The sequence below is a fragment of the Miniopterus natalensis genome, chromosome 18 (assembly GCF_054644295.1).
Source record: "Miniopterus natalensis isolate mMinNat1 chromosome 18, mMinNat1.hap1, whole genome shotgun sequence".
Lineage (NCBI taxonomy): Eukaryota > Metazoa > Chordata > Mammalia > Chiroptera > Miniopteridae > Miniopterus > Miniopterus natalensis.
Window position 1 is genome coordinate 27,024,529 of NC_142098.1, and position 18,059 is coordinate 27,042,587.

An 18,059-nucleotide genomic window follows, 5' to 3' on the forward strand; every position below is an offset into this window, starting at 1 on the left:
AGGGCTCAGGGAAAAGTTCTCAGAGGAGAAGATCTGAAGTCATGTGAGAACTGGGGGAAAAGTGAAGAGCAGAATGGACGACAAAAGTTTTACATTCAATGTAGAAATCATATGGCTGTTTCTTATACTGACCCACCACAAAAGAAAAGAGCATATCATTACATAAATGAAATCACAGTTTTTTTAAAATCCTCATCCAAGGATATTTTTTCCCATTGTCTTTCAGAGAGAGTGGAAAGGAGAAATAGAGAGGGAGGGAGGGAGGGAGGAGAGAGAGAGAAACATTGATGTGAGAGAGACACATCGATTGGTTACCTCTTGCACACGCCCTGACCAGGGCCAGGGATCAAGACTGCAACCAAGGTACATGCTTTTGGCTGAAATCGAACCTGGGACCCTTCAGTCTGTGGGCTGGGGCTCTAACCACTGAGAAAAACTGGTCAGGGCATGAAATCACAATTTATGTCATTCTTGCCCTGCCCGAGCTTTGTTACTACTTTCCAAATGAGCATCCATTTAACTTCAGGTCCTAACAACACTATCCCCAAGTGTATCTAAGAACCAAAGGAGCCAGTGGGAAGGTGAACATCTCAAAATCCCAGTCAGCTGGTTCTGGGCCACTTGCGACCCTGTTTTCCAGGTATTGGACCAGAAGAGCTGGAACACTGGCTGCATCCACTCTGCATTTCTCAAAGAGCCCTGACATCATGCTCTCTGCAACCTGATCTCCTAGACCTCACATATACAGCCTACATTTGTCATACCTTTGCTCAAATCTGTTCTTTGGGGATTACAGCTCTGCCTCCAATTCCTGGGGGCTCTGCTGGCCTCTGACTACGCCACCCTCCCCATTTCTCAAGACTGTACTGGATCCTAGTCTCCAGGTTGGGGGTTGGCCCTGACCAGGTTTCTATATAGAACAAAATGAATGCATGTAGTGAGAATAAAGCTTCCAGGACTGCAATTTGACACAGGCATAGAATTTAAAGATCCTACAAAAAAGGGTTTTTTTTGTTGTTGTTAATCCTCACCAGAGGATATTTTTTCCTTTGATTTTTTTAGAGTGTGTGGAAGGGAAGGAGGGGGAGAGAGAAACATCAATGTGAGAGAGACACATTGATTGGCTGCCTCCCACACCTGCCCCGACGGGGCTGGGGATTGAACCTGCAACCCAGGAATGTGCCTTGACTGGGGATCAAACCTGAGACTGTTCAGTGCCCAGGCCAATGCTCTAACCACTGAACCACACCGGCCAGGGCCATAAAGGGTTTTTAATTTGAGCTTTAGAGATCCCTATATGTCAAATTTTGTTGTGTACATCTCATTGGCAATCTCCCATTCTTTCTTGAAAATAGCACTCCAATTTTGTTGAAGTATCCATCTTCCTTCGGGCCCTAACCACCACCCATGTGATTCAGGCCAAGGTCTTCACTGATCTAAGTGAATCATGGTAGACATATCCCCTTGCCTTAAATGGCTTAGGTATGTGCATGTGACTCTGTCTGGACAATAAGGTGTGAAGAAAAATCTTCTGGAAGACTCTAAGAAAACATTTTCCATCTGACTAAATTAAAGATATGACACCTTAGAGTCGCTATGGCCAACTTGAAACCATGAGGGACCAGAGGATGAGGCCAAACAGTGGAGGTTGGCAGAGCAGAAAGGCGAAAAGAATTTGGGTCTTGAATGGTGTCACGGAGACAAAGAATTAACTGGTCCTGGACTTTTTGTTGTGTGCAATGATTTATTCCCTATTATTTAAGTCAGCTGAGTTGGAAATTTCTGTACCTGCAGCTAAAAAAATTTATCTGATATAATATAAAAACTGGAATGTTGTTCAAAATTGTAGAGTTCTATGTCTATCAGTACAAAGCCTGAAAAGTTGGATTTGCTAAAACAAAGTAATTTAAGACACCATATGTTTTTTAAAGGCTTCAAAAGTCAGTTTCATAACTAACATATAACAAAAGAAAAACTTAAACCCAATAATTTTTTTTCTTCTAATTACCATTTTAATTGGGATAATAGTCTGGTACATAGTATAACTTATAATATCAGCATATATATATATACACATATACACCCATCCATCCATATATGTGTGTGTGTATATATACATATATATATACATGACTTTCCCATTTGCCAACCTATTAAAAAAAGGTAACTAATTGTGTTTGCAGCGGCCGTCACTCTCTAAACGCCTATGCCACCTCCAGCTCGCCGAGCCCCAGCAGAAGGAGAAGGGGAGGTAAGTAAAGAGGTCTCTGTCCTAAGGCTCATACGAAGCAGACTGCCCGCAAATTGACTGGTGGTAAAGCAGCCAGGAAGCAACTGGCTACCAATGCCACTCACAAGAGTGTGCCCTCTACTGGAGGGGTGAAGAAACCTCATCGTTACAGGCCTGGTACCATGGCACTTGGTGAAATTAGACGTCATCAGAAGTCCACTGAACTTCTGATTCGCAAACTCCCCTTCCAGCATCTGGTGCGAGAAATTGCTTAGGACTTCAAAACTGATTTGCCTTCCAGAGTGCAGCTACTGGTGCTTTGTAGGAGGTAAGTGAGACCTATCTGGTTGGCCTTTTTGAAGACACCAACCTGTGTGCTCTCCATGCCAAATGTGTAACAATTATGCCAAAAGACATCCAGCTAGCACACTGCATACATGGAGAACGTGCTTAAAAATCCACTACAATGGGATTTTTCTTTTTTAAAGAAATTTCTCTTCTTCCTGTTATTGGTAGTTCTGAAGGTTAGATTTCTTTTTCCCCATGGGATCAAAAGGTACCTAAGTATATGGTTGCACATTGAAAATAGGGGACAGAAATCAGGTATTGGCAGTTTTTCCATTTTCATTTGTGTGTGAATTTTTTCAAAATAAATGTGGGAACATAAAGCATTAAAGCAAGTCAAAATGTTTCAGTGGACAAGTTTCAGCAGTTCAACTTTATAACAATATAAAAATAAACCTGTTAAATTTTTCTAGACAATGCCAGCATTTGGATTTTTTAAAAAAACAAGTAAATTTCTTATTAATGGCAACTAAATGGTATATGGAAGCTCCTCAAAAAATTAAAAATGGAACTGCCTTTTGACCCAGTGATCCCACTTCTAGGAATATATCCTAAGAATCCTGAAACACTAATCAGAAAGAATATATGCACCCCTATGTTCATAGCAGCGCAATTTACAATAACTAAGATCTGGAAACAGCCCAAGTGCCCATCAGTAGATGAGTGGATAAAAAAGCTGTGGGACATTTACACCATGGACTACTATGCAGTTGTAAAGGAGAAGGATCTCGTACCCTTTGGGACAGTAGGAATGGACCTGGAGAGTATTACCCTAAGCAAACTAAGCCAGGCAGAGAAAGACAAACATCACATGATCTCACTTATATGTGGAATATAAAGAACATAATAAACTGATGAACAAAATAGATCCAGAGACATAGAAGCATGGAACAGATTGACGAATCTTGGAAGGAAGGTGGGAGTGGGTGGGTGGGTGGAGAGAAATCAACCAAAGAATTTATATGCATAAATGCTTAACCCATGGACATAGACAATAATGTGGGGAAGGCCTGGGGTGGGGCGAGGGTGCAGGGTGGAAGGGGTCAATGGGGAAAAAAGGGGACATTTGTAATACTTTCAACAATAAAGATAAATAAAATTTTAAAAAGGTAACTATTTACAGTAGTAGCTCATGTGAAGAGAGCTATATGCTGAGTATATTTCGCAACTATTGACTAATCTAGCTCATTACGAACTAAAACCACAGCTCCAGAACACGCACAACTATTCCTTAGTTTCTGATTAAGCAACCAAACCTCAATTATCCCATCCACTCCTGGCTTTGGTTTCTTGTTGGTTTGTTGTTGTTGTTGTTTTTTTGGGGGGGGGGTTCTTTTTCTTTTTTTTCTTCTTTATCCAGATGAAATGGTATTATTGTTTCAGTTAAATTTACTTGAACCACAAGATTCCAAGATCCTAATTCACTTTTTGTCTGAAAGATGGCACACACTTGACCCCTGACAAGGGCAAACATTCATTACCATCCTCTTGAGTTGTCTCCTTAAAAATATGCATGTTATATGGCTTTTACAAAGAATGTTATTGCTTTCTGAATTCCCTCACCTCCATTTTCAGAAATTAACCACCACAGGCTACAACATGTAGACTAAGAGATACCCAGGGAACTAAAGTTAGAGAAGCCACCATCTTTTCCGCAGCATTTCTAAACACCTTCAGGGAAACGAACACAGTAAATACAAGCCCACTTTTAGAAACTTGACTCAAGTAGATGCTAGTCAGAGGTGTTTAACTTAGTTCAGCATTAATGACTTCTACTTTGTGCAGTGATAATGACAACACCTGGCTATTGGCATCTTCATATTCTTGTCACAATGTCAGCAATAGTCAGCCTTCCTGAGAAGCAAACAGTTGTGTGTTCAAGGAAGCAAGTGAAGGATCTAGATTTGTTTGAACAAACTTGATAAAAATGAGTTGCTTTGGAAGGTCAAAAGTCAAGTGCATAGTGAAAGAGGGAGCTGAAATTTTTTTAACCTGCCTGACTTGCTTTTATCAATTATTCTGTATGTGATAAGATTCTTTTAATAAATTAGGATTTGGAAGATTTTTATCAAGTTTTTCAATGGTACTCTGAAGTCTAGATTGATAAACTCATTTAGCAGATACCATCTTCTTCCATAAAAGATCTGAGATGACTTACTTAGTAAAAAGGCATCATCAAATCTGAATTAACACAATAACTTTTGGAGTCAAGGACCTGCAGACTTTAAGGGCTCAACCTTTCCCCTAGTTCACTGAAATAGGTCATAAAAATGAAATCTAGAAAAATTGAGTGAGAAAGACACTTCCACCCTTGGCCAAATCTTTACACCCTCCTTTCAAACCTCTATTATTAATGTCTGGGGGCCCGTCTATTTCTTCTTTCTTCCCTCCCTTCCCTCCTTTTTTTTTTTGAGACACAGACGTGAACACAGATAAAACCATTCCCAGCTACTCTCTTCTACCTGCCCACAGGTAGTAACTAAGAAGTATCCTATCCAGCTGGTTGGGGTGCTGCTTGGTAAAGCCAATTCCATTTTCCAAAGATCGAATGATCACTTACAGCCAGCACTCCTCTGTAATCAGAAGTTAACATACATCCTGAGTTATGTTTTAGTCCAACGTTTCTCAAACACAAACATGGGCACTGAAGTTGGGCAGTGCAATGTGATTATAATGTGGGTTCAAGTGATTCAGAATTATCATTAAAATCAGAACACAACATTAAAGAACTCTTTTAGAGAATTCCCAGACCCCTGATACATATCAGAATTTAATCTCCAGACTTGGTTTGAGAAATGCCCTTCCACCTCACCAATTTAATGAAAACATTTAATGTGCAAGGGACTCCGTGGGGCACTAGAGATTTAGAGATGGAGGAGATTCTGTCCTTGCTTCTGGGAAGCTAGAGGTACCAAGCATGAGAGCTATAGGGCAGGTGACATTATTCTCTTTGGGGAAGACTTCACAGAGGAGGTGGCACCTAAATCGAGTTTTGAAGGATGAGTCGTAGAGGCAAGGTGGTGGTCAGGCAGAGAGAACAAAACAGAACAGACGGCATATTCAGAAACCATCTAGACTACGTTACTGTAACCAAGGGTGCTTTCAGAGGTGAAATGATCAGAAATACTCAGGGTCAAATCATAGAGAGTGTGAAGTTAAGGATTTGAACAATGGGAAATTGCTGCATTTTTTTAATAGACGTCAGTTTTTAGAGCAATTTTAGGTTCACAGAAAAACTGAGCAGAAAATAAAGAGTGCCCATGTATCTCCTGTCCCCTCCCTTGCCCCCAAGTCTCCCACTAGCAACATCCTGGACCAGAGTCTACATATGTTTCAACTGCTGAACCTGCACTGACACATCATCACCTGAAGCCCATAGTTTACCTTAAGGTTCACTCCGGCGTTGTACATTGTATGGGTTGACAAATGAACAAGGACATGCACCCACCTTTATAGTATCAGACAGAATAGTTTCACTGCCCTAAAAATCCTCCGTGCTCTGCCTGTTCATCCCTCCCTCCCAGCTGCCCCTGGCAACCACTTATCTTATTGTCTCCAGAATGTCATATACAGTTGACCTGTGAACACTGCGGGGGTTAGGGGCATGGACTCCCCCCAACCCCCACACAGCTGAAAATCTGCATATAAATTTTGACTCCCCCAAAACTTTACTAATAGCCTACTGTTGATCAGAAGCCTTACCAATAATGTAAACAGTTGATTAACACATATATTGCATGTTATATGTATCACATATTGTATTCTTACAACACAGTATGCTAGAGAAAAGAAAATGTTATTAAGAAAATCATAAGGAATATACAATTACAGTATTTATAGAAAAAAATCTGTGGACCCAAGCAATTCAAACTCGTGTCGCCAACTATAGTTGGAATCATATTGTATGCAGACTTTTCAGATTGGTTCTTTTCATTTCATAATACACATTTAAGGTTTTTTCATGTCTTTTCATGGCTGGATAGCTCATTTGTGTGTTGAAAAATGTTCTGTTGTCTGGATATACCACAATCTATTTCTCCATTCACCTACTGAAGGACATCTTCGTTGCTTCCAAGTTTCAGCAATTATGAATAGAGCTACATGTACAGATATAAGTTTTCAACTCATTCAGGTAAATACTAAAGAGCATGATTGCTGGGTAATATTGTAGGAGTATGTTTAGTTTTGTATGAAGCTGCCAAACTGGCTGCAAAGGTGGCCACACCATTTTGCATTTTCAGTTTCCCATTGTTCGAGTCCTTACTTCACGCCCTCTGTGACTTGACCCTGCCTGTTTCTGCTCATATTGATCTAGCAGCACACCCTTTGTTCCAGTCACCTGGTATAACTAATTTAAAAATGTGGTAGAGCTATACAATGGGATATTACTTGGAAATAAAAAGAAATGAGGTACTGATACATGCTGCAACACAGATGAACTTTGAAAACATTATGTTAAGTGAAAGAAGCCAGTCACTAAAAAACAAACAAACAACCCACATGCAGTCTCTCTAGAGCACGCCCATACCTTTTCCTGCACCCTTGCCCCAGGCCCACTTTCCTTGCCTCTCTTTCTCCTAAACTCCAAGGGCCCTTCCTCTGCCTCTGTAACTTGTTTCCTGAGCCCACACAGCTCAGCTAGCTCACTTCTTCCATGGCTCATTTCTTCTATCTCTATGACTTTCTAAATAAACTTTTCTTTGTAAAAAAAAAAAAAAAAAAAAAAAAAGAACCACCCACAAAACCACATCTTATGTATAATTTCACTTATAAGTAATGCCCAAAATAAGTAAATCTTTAAAGAGAAAAATATAGATTAGTGATTGTTTGACTTGTAATGAGTATTAGGTTTCTTTTGGCATGATACAAATGTCCTATGAACATACAAAAAGGAACTGAATTGCACATCATAAATGGGTGAATTGTATGGTGCATGAATTTTATCTCAATAAAGCTGTCTTTTTTTAAAGTAAGTTTTGAAAGTGGGAGGAGTAGGAGGATTGAAGAACCTATTTTACAAGGGAACGGGAAAAAGAAACATATAAAAATCTTCTCATAAGAAGAGAAGAGGCATGTGTGTGTAAACAGCCCCTCTGACTTCCAAAAGCTCAGACACCAAAGGCTCAGGGACAAATCTCACAGACCATTCACAATGGCTGCTGCCCTCAACATCCGGATTCTTTGGTGATATGCCCATTACAGGAATGGGGTTGTGCCCTTGACCACCAGTCACGCGGAACCCAGCGCTTTCCCTCTGCTTTGTGAATGGCATTACTTCTGCCAGCTCTTTGCTTCCTTATTTGTCAGTAAAAATGATGCCAAAAAATTTCAGTCTTGCTACTTCAGAGCTGGTAGTTTAATGGGTAACATTTTAAAAAACCCTCTGAATTAACTTCTCTTGCTTTGGTTTTCAAATGTATCTATACATTAGTGTAATTTGAAAGTCTCTTAAAAGAATCCCCTCTGCAGTCTAACCAGTTCAAGTATGCTCTTCCTTTCTCCAAGGCGGTACTTTCTGTACTTTCAGTTTTGATATTAGATATATTGGGGAGAAAAAAGGGCAAAGGTGGAAAAAGATTAAATGATGACACAATACACACCTAACTTCACTAAATCAATGAAAAAAGGGATCCAGAGGAACTACTTTTCCTCCCAACTTGGGTTCTCACTTATTTGGGAACTGAAGTGATAGATTCCTAGGGGTAACATGGAGAGCCACATGCCCTCACAGAAATATCCCTGCTGATCCAGTCCATAAGGAAATAGGAGACGAAATACAGACCTAGCTCTGTTCGTGTACCCTTTTATGTCCTTGCTAACATCTGTTCATTTTTCCTCAATTTCAGGGGCCAGAACTCTATTTCACTGCTGAAAGAAATACAGTAGAATGACTCGTTTCTTGTAACGTTTCATGAATTTAAGCTACTGTCACATGTGTGGACCAGAGTCAACAGAGATTATAATTGCTGTTGATGTCAGAAAGAAATTAGATTGACATGGCAGGTCCTGACAGGCAGGATTTCCTCTCCAAAAAACATTGAGAGAACTAAATAATTTAATGCAATTAATTTCTGATGAAATTTGTCATTAAATATTCACAGGTAAATTATAATCTACTAACTGTAATTACTTTTCAGCCTCAAATTTCCCCTGTAGCTCTGGGCAAATCATCTCTTTTCTGATTTTGGTTTCCCTTCTCTACACAGCCCTTTACGAACAGGGGACAGGTTTTAGTTAAGATAAAACTGCAGCTACAGTACAGCTCAGACATAAAATGCTGTGCAATAAAGCAACACTATGTGCATTTGTAAGCCTCTTCATCTGCAAAGCACTTGTGTGCCTATTATCTTATTTGAGCCGCACAAGAATGTAAGGTAAGTAGAAGAAAATATTAACTCTGTATTATAAATAAGGAAAGGAAAATTTAAAAGAGGCCAATCCCAGGTCACACAGCTACTGAAAGATAGACATGTTTTCAAGACCGGGATTTTGTCTCCCACGTAGAGGGCTCTTTCTAATGCCACCAGGACACATAGTTGGCTCTCCATTAAGATCAACAGGAACTTCCATTCTAAAACAGAGGACATAAAAGTGGCCAACTGACTCCCCCACATCTCTGATAGTTCATGGTCTTTCTCTGTTTAACCTTGTAAGGCATGGGTGGAAAAGAAGCCAGTGCCATGTCTTCAATCAGTGTGTGAGCAATAGGGCACAATGGGAGCAGGTTCCTCTGGTCCATGGGCAAGCACCGGAATTGTTACTTAATTGTCTTGTTTAAGGGCTGAAATCCTATTAATTCTAGCCTGAAGAGAATGCAGAAGTTCCCCTCTTCTTTACCATTTTCAAAGTTGGAAGAGCTGAACACTTCCGATTTCCTAACAGGAAATGACTGATAAAGGCCTTGGGAAAGCTGCTGAACCCCTATAGTAGATGCACACATTAGGGTATTGCAGAGTGCTGGGGCCAATGGGGCTTGATGGGGCTTGCCAGGAGGCAGGTCGCTGTAGTCACTGGGCAAGAATGCTGGGTAGTCCCTGGATAGATTTCCCCCTACTGCTGCCTACATGTCAGGACCCACTTTTCTCCCTAAGGCTCATGGTTGACCTGCTGGTTTGGTTTTACATTCATACTGTTTTCCTTTTTATGGCAATGTAACCAAGAGGTGACCCTGAACTATGAGTAGGTTAGCAAAGATTTCAGGGGCTCTCAGCCCTCCCTTTCCTGGTTGTGGTTGCATTGTAACTCATCACACAGACCACATTTTAGATGCAAATTGTATATAGACGGACTGGTGGAGATGTAACCATGGGAAGATCCCTGTGGGACAAGTTATTAAACAAAAACAAAACAAACTTGTTAGTGAGACTACCGTTAGTGAAAGTGGCCTACCAGGTATGTTTTAAAGAGGCAGAGAAACCTTCTTGCCCCGCAATATTTCTTCTATTAGCAAATTGTATTGCCTCAGAGTCTATTTAATCATTAGGATTTTATTTCTTTGGGCTAAATAGCCTCCAATTAAAAATGTAAAATCATCCTGAGGACAGCACACCAGAAGGCTGCCACCAACCTCTTAGTATTAATATACCTGCTATCTCCTTTTTACGAGCTAGAAAGGAATGAGAAAGATCTGAGGGTGATATAATTTCTGAAACTTGATTACTTGCTAGCGATGGTCAAGCCTGAGTAAGGACCTGTAGAGGGGAATTTTAAATGGGAGGGGAGAGGAAATGCGAGGTAAGGTGAGGGGCTCTGAAAGGAGAGGCAGAGTTCCTATTTTACACTTTAACTTATGCATAAGTTTTCCTTCCGTGCCTTCAAATAACAGAGTGATGTGCAAATAAGAACTATAGATAAATATCTTTGGACAAAGTAAAACGATGTATAGGAAATGTTTTGTGGCAACAAAGCATTTTTGGCAACTCCATGAACTAAAGGCTCAGAAACCAACAGTTTGAAACAGGAGATGCCAAGACTTCTATAGTTATGCATTAACCAGGTTACTCATCCCATCTCAACGGCCCACTGAACTCGAAGATTGGTTTAATCGACATATAAACTTTCCAGTTTACACAAAGTTACCCTACAAGGAAAATCTGCAATAACTGACTCTACCCCGATGAGTTACTGACAAGATAGATTAGTTCTCCTGAAAAGTGTGCTTGAGACAGTAAAAAGCTTCAGAAACATGATGGAATTTTCTTGGAGGATAGAATTAACAAAAGAAAGCCCAGAAATGTGATCACAAGGAAGGAAAAGTTCCAGGTTTCTGGCAAGTTATTTTAAAAGATGAAAGAAAACTTTCCCTTTCCAGCATTCAAGATGTCTAAGCCAGGATGTGGTGGGTCCTCCAGGGTGAAGTTTCGGATTTCCCTGGGTCTTCCCGTAGGAGCCGTGATCAACTGCGTTGGCAACACAGGAGCCAAAGATCTGTATATCATCTTGTAAAGGGGGCCACGGGACGACTGAACAGATTTCCTGCTGTAGGTATGGGTGACATGGTGATGGCCACAGCCTAAAAAGGCAAACCGGAGCTCAGAAAGAAGGGACATCCAGCGGTGGTAATCCGACAACGAAAGTCATACCAAAGAAAAGATGGCAAATTTCTTTATTTTGAAGATAATGCGGGGGTCACAGTAAACAATAAAGGCTAGATGAAAGGTTCTGCCTTCATAGGACCAGTTGCCAAGGAGTGTGCAGATTTGTGGCCCAGGACTTGTGGCAGCATTGCATGATTCTCTGGTGTATTTGTAAAGAAAAAAACCATTAAAAATTATTTCCTCAAAAAAAAAAGATGAGAGAAAAAGATGTGGATATTTTAAATGAAGGAGACAATTTTGTAATGATGAAAGTATTAAAATCATTCCAGTGACTTAATTAATTTAATTTGCTACATGAATGTTCAAACTTGTTAAAGCATGTTCAAGAGTTAGTTGGCCTCATAATATTGACAAACACCAATCAAGAAGCTTGTGGCCTGAGAATATAACTTCATGTTTAAATCGTTAGCACAACATCCCTCAAGTGCTTTGAAATCAATCTCTACTACATCAGGTCCAGCAACAGGAAAATAACGTTACAGTTTCTTTGGAAGAAATTATATTTCAGTTAGATTGTCGGTTTACTCTCTTGCAAGTCCGTAAGTCAAAATAAATGCAAGCTCTGTTTCAAAACTTGCAAAAAAAGAGAAAATCAGATGCTTCACGGTCCTGTGTCCTTTCACATACACACTGAAGTACCCAAATGAATGTTGTAATTTACTCTAAATTGGAATAAGGGAGTGAAATGAGAAGACAAAAGTATGAAGACACTGAAAATAAAAATAACAGCAAAATAAAATGCTGAAACATTCAAGTATAATTATGTTGTTATCTTTAAAGAAAGGACCCTTTGCCAATGTCATCTTGTATCTCCTAAGTCAATGATTCTTGCAGCTGGTCATGTTCAGAAAAGAAATGCAGTATCTACTCAAATCTATTAAAAGAGATCAAATTATAGAAAGTAAGGTTTCTGCTATTTAAAGTAGGATACAATGATTGATTTGGGGGAAAGAGGACACGAGAATGATTTGGAAAGATGAGTACCTTCCAAAGGAGCTCTCTTAAAAAGCAAGCAGCGAAGGTGCTGTTAAAAAAACATATAAATACTTGGATAATGTTTACCTTGGAATAGGGGTCAGCAGACTTTTTCTGTAAAGAACCAAACAGTAAAGACTTTTGGCTTTGAGAGCCATACAAATTCTGTTGTAACTATTCATCATTGCTCTTGTAGTACAAAAGCAGACATAGAAAATATGAAAACAAATAAGTGTGACTGTTTCAATAAAACTTTATTTATGGACACTGAAATTTGTATTTCATATCATTTTCCCATGTCACAAAAGATTATGCTTCTTCCCTGCCCCCAATTATTTAAAAATGTGAAAATCATATTTTGTTCATAGGCTGCCCAAGCACAGGTAGCAGGCTGGATGGTCGACCCCTGCTATTTCCAAAAGTAAAAGCTTTATGATTTTTTTGTTGTTTTGTTATAGAAATTAATTCTCTGTTGCTACTGCAGTCACCAACATACATTCTGCCACTAAGAGTTCATGCCAATACCAGGCAGCTGATTTTCTAATTTTGTTGTATAATTTGGTTTTTACAATCTCCAATCAACTAAATGGTAAGTTTGGTTAAAGCAAACTATTTATTTATTTATTTATTTATTTATTTATTTATTTATTTATTTAACCATCCTCACCTGAGGACATGTTTTTATTGATCTGTAGACAGAGGAAGGGAGAGAGGAAGAGAGAGAGAAATATCGATGTGAGAGAAACATTGATCTGTTGTCTCCCATACGTGCCCCAACTGGGGATTGAACCCGCAACCTAGGTATGTGCCCTGACCAGGAATCAAACCTGCAACCTTTTGATGTATGGAACGATGCTACAACCAACTCAGCCACCTGGCCAGGGCCAAACCATCTTTGCAATCACAAAGATCTGGTTCTCAGTCCCTGATCCAGCACAGACTGACAGTGTGACCCTGGGGACTCACTAACTTCTCTGAATGTTACCTTTTATATAAAATGGTAATAATAATAGGAATCAGCTTGTAGGACGGTTTCAAGGATTATGTGAACATGCATATAAAGTGATTAACAAAGAGTGATCATACGACTTGTATTCTGGAATAGGACATGTACTCATATGGAGGGCTACTTACTCCGGGTTGGTTTTTGCCTTAGGAGAATAAAGGAATACAATGTACTCACTCAAAAATCACAACCCGAAAATAGTAAGAGCAACCAATATGTGTTCACCCCTTACCATGAGAGCTGCTGGTTCTGAACACTTCACATATATTATCTTTTTAATTTCATAACAACCCAATCAGGTAGTTATTATAATTACCCCATTTTACAGATAAGTAACAGAGAAGTTATGTAACCTGTCCATAGTTATTAAATGTGAGTCAAGCTCTAAACTTATGAGGTTATGACTCCAGGGATACAGTACGTACCTCTCTCTGATTGAGAAAGGTAAAATGTATTCAGAGATTAAGGCTATACGTCAACTTATTTACCTGACTGACCAATGGCTAACACTCTAGGTTATCCCATCTCTCCACTTTGGTATCCGGCAACCCTACTACAAGAGTTAATATAGTGGTAAACATATCTCTATAATGATGCTCAAATATTTGTGATTTTGATTTCAGCCTCTCAACAATTCTACGAGAATAACAGTGCCTGGGTGAATTATAACTCTATCTCCATCTCTACATGTAAAAAAAAAGGTGACAGTCTCTAAATTGTCTATAATATCTACTTTCTCACCATTCTCACAGACATCCCTCTAATCAAAGCCCTCATCTCTTTGTGCCATGTAATACCACAACAGCCTCCTAGCTATCTCTCTGGCTCCAGGCTCTCCTTTCTTCATCCATCTTTCATGCTCCTGCCAATCACTCCTACACATCTCTCATCATGTTGCTTTCTCTCTTAAGAATCTATAGTGATTCCCAAACTCCCATCACATCAAGTCCCAACTCCTCTGCCCAGCCTTCAAGGCTCTCTGTGGTATGCCCCACCCTGTATATCTAGCCTTACTTCCCTAAGGCACCCAACACAACTTGGTAGAGGGAGACAGGTCAAGTCTCAATTCTCCATTTATGCCACAAACAGCCCACTTTTGTTCTGTTCTGATGCTCTCTTTCCTACCAAGATATCCTTTTCCTTCTTTCTCACATGTAAAACCCTTGTTCGATATCTACCATCATTTCTTGCGCAGATCCAGATTGCCCCAGCAACATCCTAACAGATCTCCCTGCTTCTAGTCTTGTCCCACTCTCATCCTTCACAGAGCAGCCAAAGTCATTTTGCTAAAATGTAATTATGATTAATTCTTCCCTCCTTAAAATTTTTCAACAGCTTCCATTCAAAGCCAACATAAATCCAAAACCCTTAACACAGCACATGTGGCTCTTTATGATCTTGGCTTCTTGAGCTAAGCCAGGCCATGGAACCTGGTCTGAGTTTGAAGATGGATGAGAATCATGATTTATTTTCTTTCAATTTTATTTACTCCTAAAGCAGCAAACAAGCAAGAGAAAGATTATGAGTAACATAAGGATTCAGTGGGTAAGTACGGTCTCCCACTGCCTCTCGTGGATCTCAGGAAATGTGCTGAAATTCAGCATGTGTAGACCAGATTCAAAGCAGTTTGCAGCTAAGGCTAAAAGAACTGAACTGAGATCTGAGCTCTTCCCACTGTAGGCAAGACAAAGTGCAGTTAATTGCCTGCTAACACAAAAATTCAACAGCTGCGTAAACAAGGTAAAGGGATTAAGCAAACACACACACACACACACAAAACCCTCAGAGACAAACATTCAGCAGTGTTTAGAGGACTATAACAGAATCCGCAGTTCCCCCGACATAATATTCATAATGCCCAGGACATAATCCTAAATTGCTTATAATAAAAAAAAAAATCACCATTTTCAAGGAGAAAGATAGTCAACAGAGGCCAAGGCTGAAATGACAAAGACATTTTAATTATGAGACATGGATTTTAAGGCAGCTATTATAAATATGCTCAATGAGATATATGAAAATATAGTTGTTTTTTTTATTACAGGGTACTTTCATTATTATTTTGTGTTAGTTTTGGGTGCATAGCATAACAGTTAGACAATTAAACTTTACAAAGTGTTTCCCCCAATATTTCAAGTACCCACCTGGCACCATGAGTAGTTATTACAATATTAATGACTATATTCCCCATACTTTACTTTATATCCCCATGACTATTTTGTCACTATCAATTAGTAATTCTTTTTAAAAATATGTCTTATTCATTTCAGAGAGAGGAAGGAAGAGGGAGAGAGAGAGATAGAAACATCAATAATGAGAGAGTCATTGATCAGCTGTCTCCTACACGGCCCACATTGGGGACAGAGCCCGCAACCCAGGCATGTGCCCTGACCAGGAATTGAACTGTGATCTCCTGGATCATAGGTCAATGCTCAACCACTGAGCCACACCCAGTTGGGCCCAATTAGTAATTCTTAATCCCTTAACCTTTTTCACCCAACCTCCTAACCCCTCCTTGGGCCACCACCAGTCTGTTCTCTGTATCTGTAAGTCTGTTTATCTTGTTTGTTCATTTATTTTGTTCTTTAGATTCCACATATAAGGAAATCATACGGTATAATAAAATATACTTTTAATGAATAAAAAACTAGGAAATCTCAACAAAGAAGAAGAAAATATAAAAAGAACTAAATGGGGGAAAAAGAACAAAATTTGAAATTCTAGAAATGAAAAATACAATATTTAAAATAAAAAATTCAGCCTTAGCTGGTTTGGCTCAGTGGTTAGAGGGTTGGCCCTTGGACTGAAGGATCCCAGGTTCGATTCCAGACAAGGGCACATACCTCGGTTGAGGAAGCCAATCAATGTGTCTCTCTCACATCGATGTTCCTGTCTCTCTCTCTCTCCCCCTTCCACTCTTTCTGAAAAGCAATGGAAAAAATATCCTCAGGTGAGGATTAAAAAAATAAAATAAAATAGAATAAAATAGAAAATAAAAAATTCACTGGATGGGCTAAATAGCAGAATTGAGGATGACAGAGAAAAGAGTCCATGAACCTGAAGACAGATCAATTGAAACTGTCCGATCTGAAGAGAGAGAAAAAAGATTGAAAAAAGAAAAAAGAAAAAAAGAACAGAGCCTGAGGATAATAAGAAAAAAATGTAACATACATATACACAACTGGAGTGCTAGAATGAGGACTAGAAAATTAAGCAAAGAGGTGTAGTTTATAAACCAAAAGTGGAGATTGAGAATCAATACAAAAGAAAGAAGGGAAATAGGGAAAAGGGGACAAAGAATAGATGAGACAAATAGTAAGATAGTAGATTTAAATTCAATCATATTAAAATTACATTAAATATAGACAATTTAAACTATTTAAAATAGACAATCTAAACTATTTAAAAGACTAGTATTAAAGACAGAGATTGTCAGACTGAATTTTTAAAAGCAAGACCCAATAATATGGTGTCTATAAAAATCCACTTCAAATATAAAGATATAGATTAAGAGATAAATAACAGAAAAAGATATACTATGAAAACACTAATCTGAAGAAAGCTGGAATGGCTATATTAACATCACAAAAAGTAGACTTTGGAACAATGAATTTTTAAAAAAGGATAGAAGGGTCAATTCATCAAGAAGAAAAAATTCTGTGTATGCATACAGTAACAGATGTTTAAAATACTCTAACCAAGTTGATCTAATTGATATTTACAGACCACACCTCCACGTGCTCATGGAACATAGTATGTACCCTGACCACAAAGAAATTAGAAAGCAATAATGGAAAGTTACCTGGAAAATCTACAAATATTTGAAATTTAAACAACAAATACCACATTTCTAAGTAATCCACAGTAGAAAAAGAGATCCTAAGCAAAATTAGAAAATATTTTTAAATGAAAGTAAAAATGTATCAAAATTTTGGGAAGTTTTACTGTGTAGACCAGAGAACTAGGACTGTATTTGGAAGAAGAAATGGGGATAAGAGAGATGTTTTGTTTATTTGTTAAAAATATATATTAAGTAACGTTTATATGTAGATGGGAATAATTCAGTAAGAAGAAACTGATGTTGCAGGTGACCCAATTCAGAAGCAATTTTACTTCTGGGGCTTTCATCCTTGGGAAATTACTAGGAATTAGTCCCAGTCACCAGTAAGCAGGGGCTGATGGTGGGTGTGTCTTTATTCATCTTCCAAGAGAAAAGCTTGCTTCCTGTGGTAACTGTAGTTTTCTTTCTTGTGTGTGCAGGGTAGTACAAACCTACTCCCTAGCTTTATGCATAAAGCCTGGTTTGGATTTAGTTTCTATTTTCCTGAGGTAGTTGAAATTCTACCCTTAACTGTCTAGAATCCCTGTTGGCCTGAGGCTTCAGTGATTGCAGAGTTACTACCCAGAGCTTGAGGTAATAAAAGGTAATATTATTATTATATACCTGCTTATTACATACCTGGCACTTTACATTTAATAACTCCTGCAAGCCTCACAAGAGCTCTATAAAGTAGGTATTATTATTGGGATTATTATTTTAACAAAAAAAAAACACATTAATGCCTGCTCTTAAAAAGATATTGCTAAGAAAATACTGGAGGAAATGTTTGCAATACAGATATCTGGCAAAAGACTTGTATCTACTACATATAAAGAACTCTTACAACTCCATAAAAAGAAGAGAAATAATCCAATTAAAAAACGGAAAAAGATCTGAACAGTTACTTCATGCTAGAGATACATGAATAGAAAATGGCACATGAAAAGACATGTGCTCAGCATAATTAGTCATCAGGGAAACACAAATTTAAACCACAATGAGATACTACTATAGACCCATTAAAATGGCTAAAAACTTTTAAAAAAACTATTGGTACCAAGTGTTGGTGAGAAGATGGAGCATCTG

The 18,059-nt window shown here is 38.7% G+C and overlaps 1 protein-coding gene and 2 pseudogenes across 1 annotated transcript in view; 2 read left to right on the forward strand and 1 right to left on the reverse strand.

Moving 5' to 3' along the window:
• The window catches only part of TANGO6 (transport and golgi organization 6 homolog), a 128,461-nt gene that overhangs the window by 33,026 nt on the left and 77,376 nt on the right, over positions 1 to 18,059 (reverse strand). The window lies entirely within an intron of this gene.
• LOC107527857 (histone H3.3C-like) lies at positions 1,448 to 2,684 on the forward strand (annotated as a pseudogene).
• On the forward strand, positions 10,895 to 11,307 carry LOC107527856 (large ribosomal subunit protein uL14 pseudogene; annotated as a pseudogene).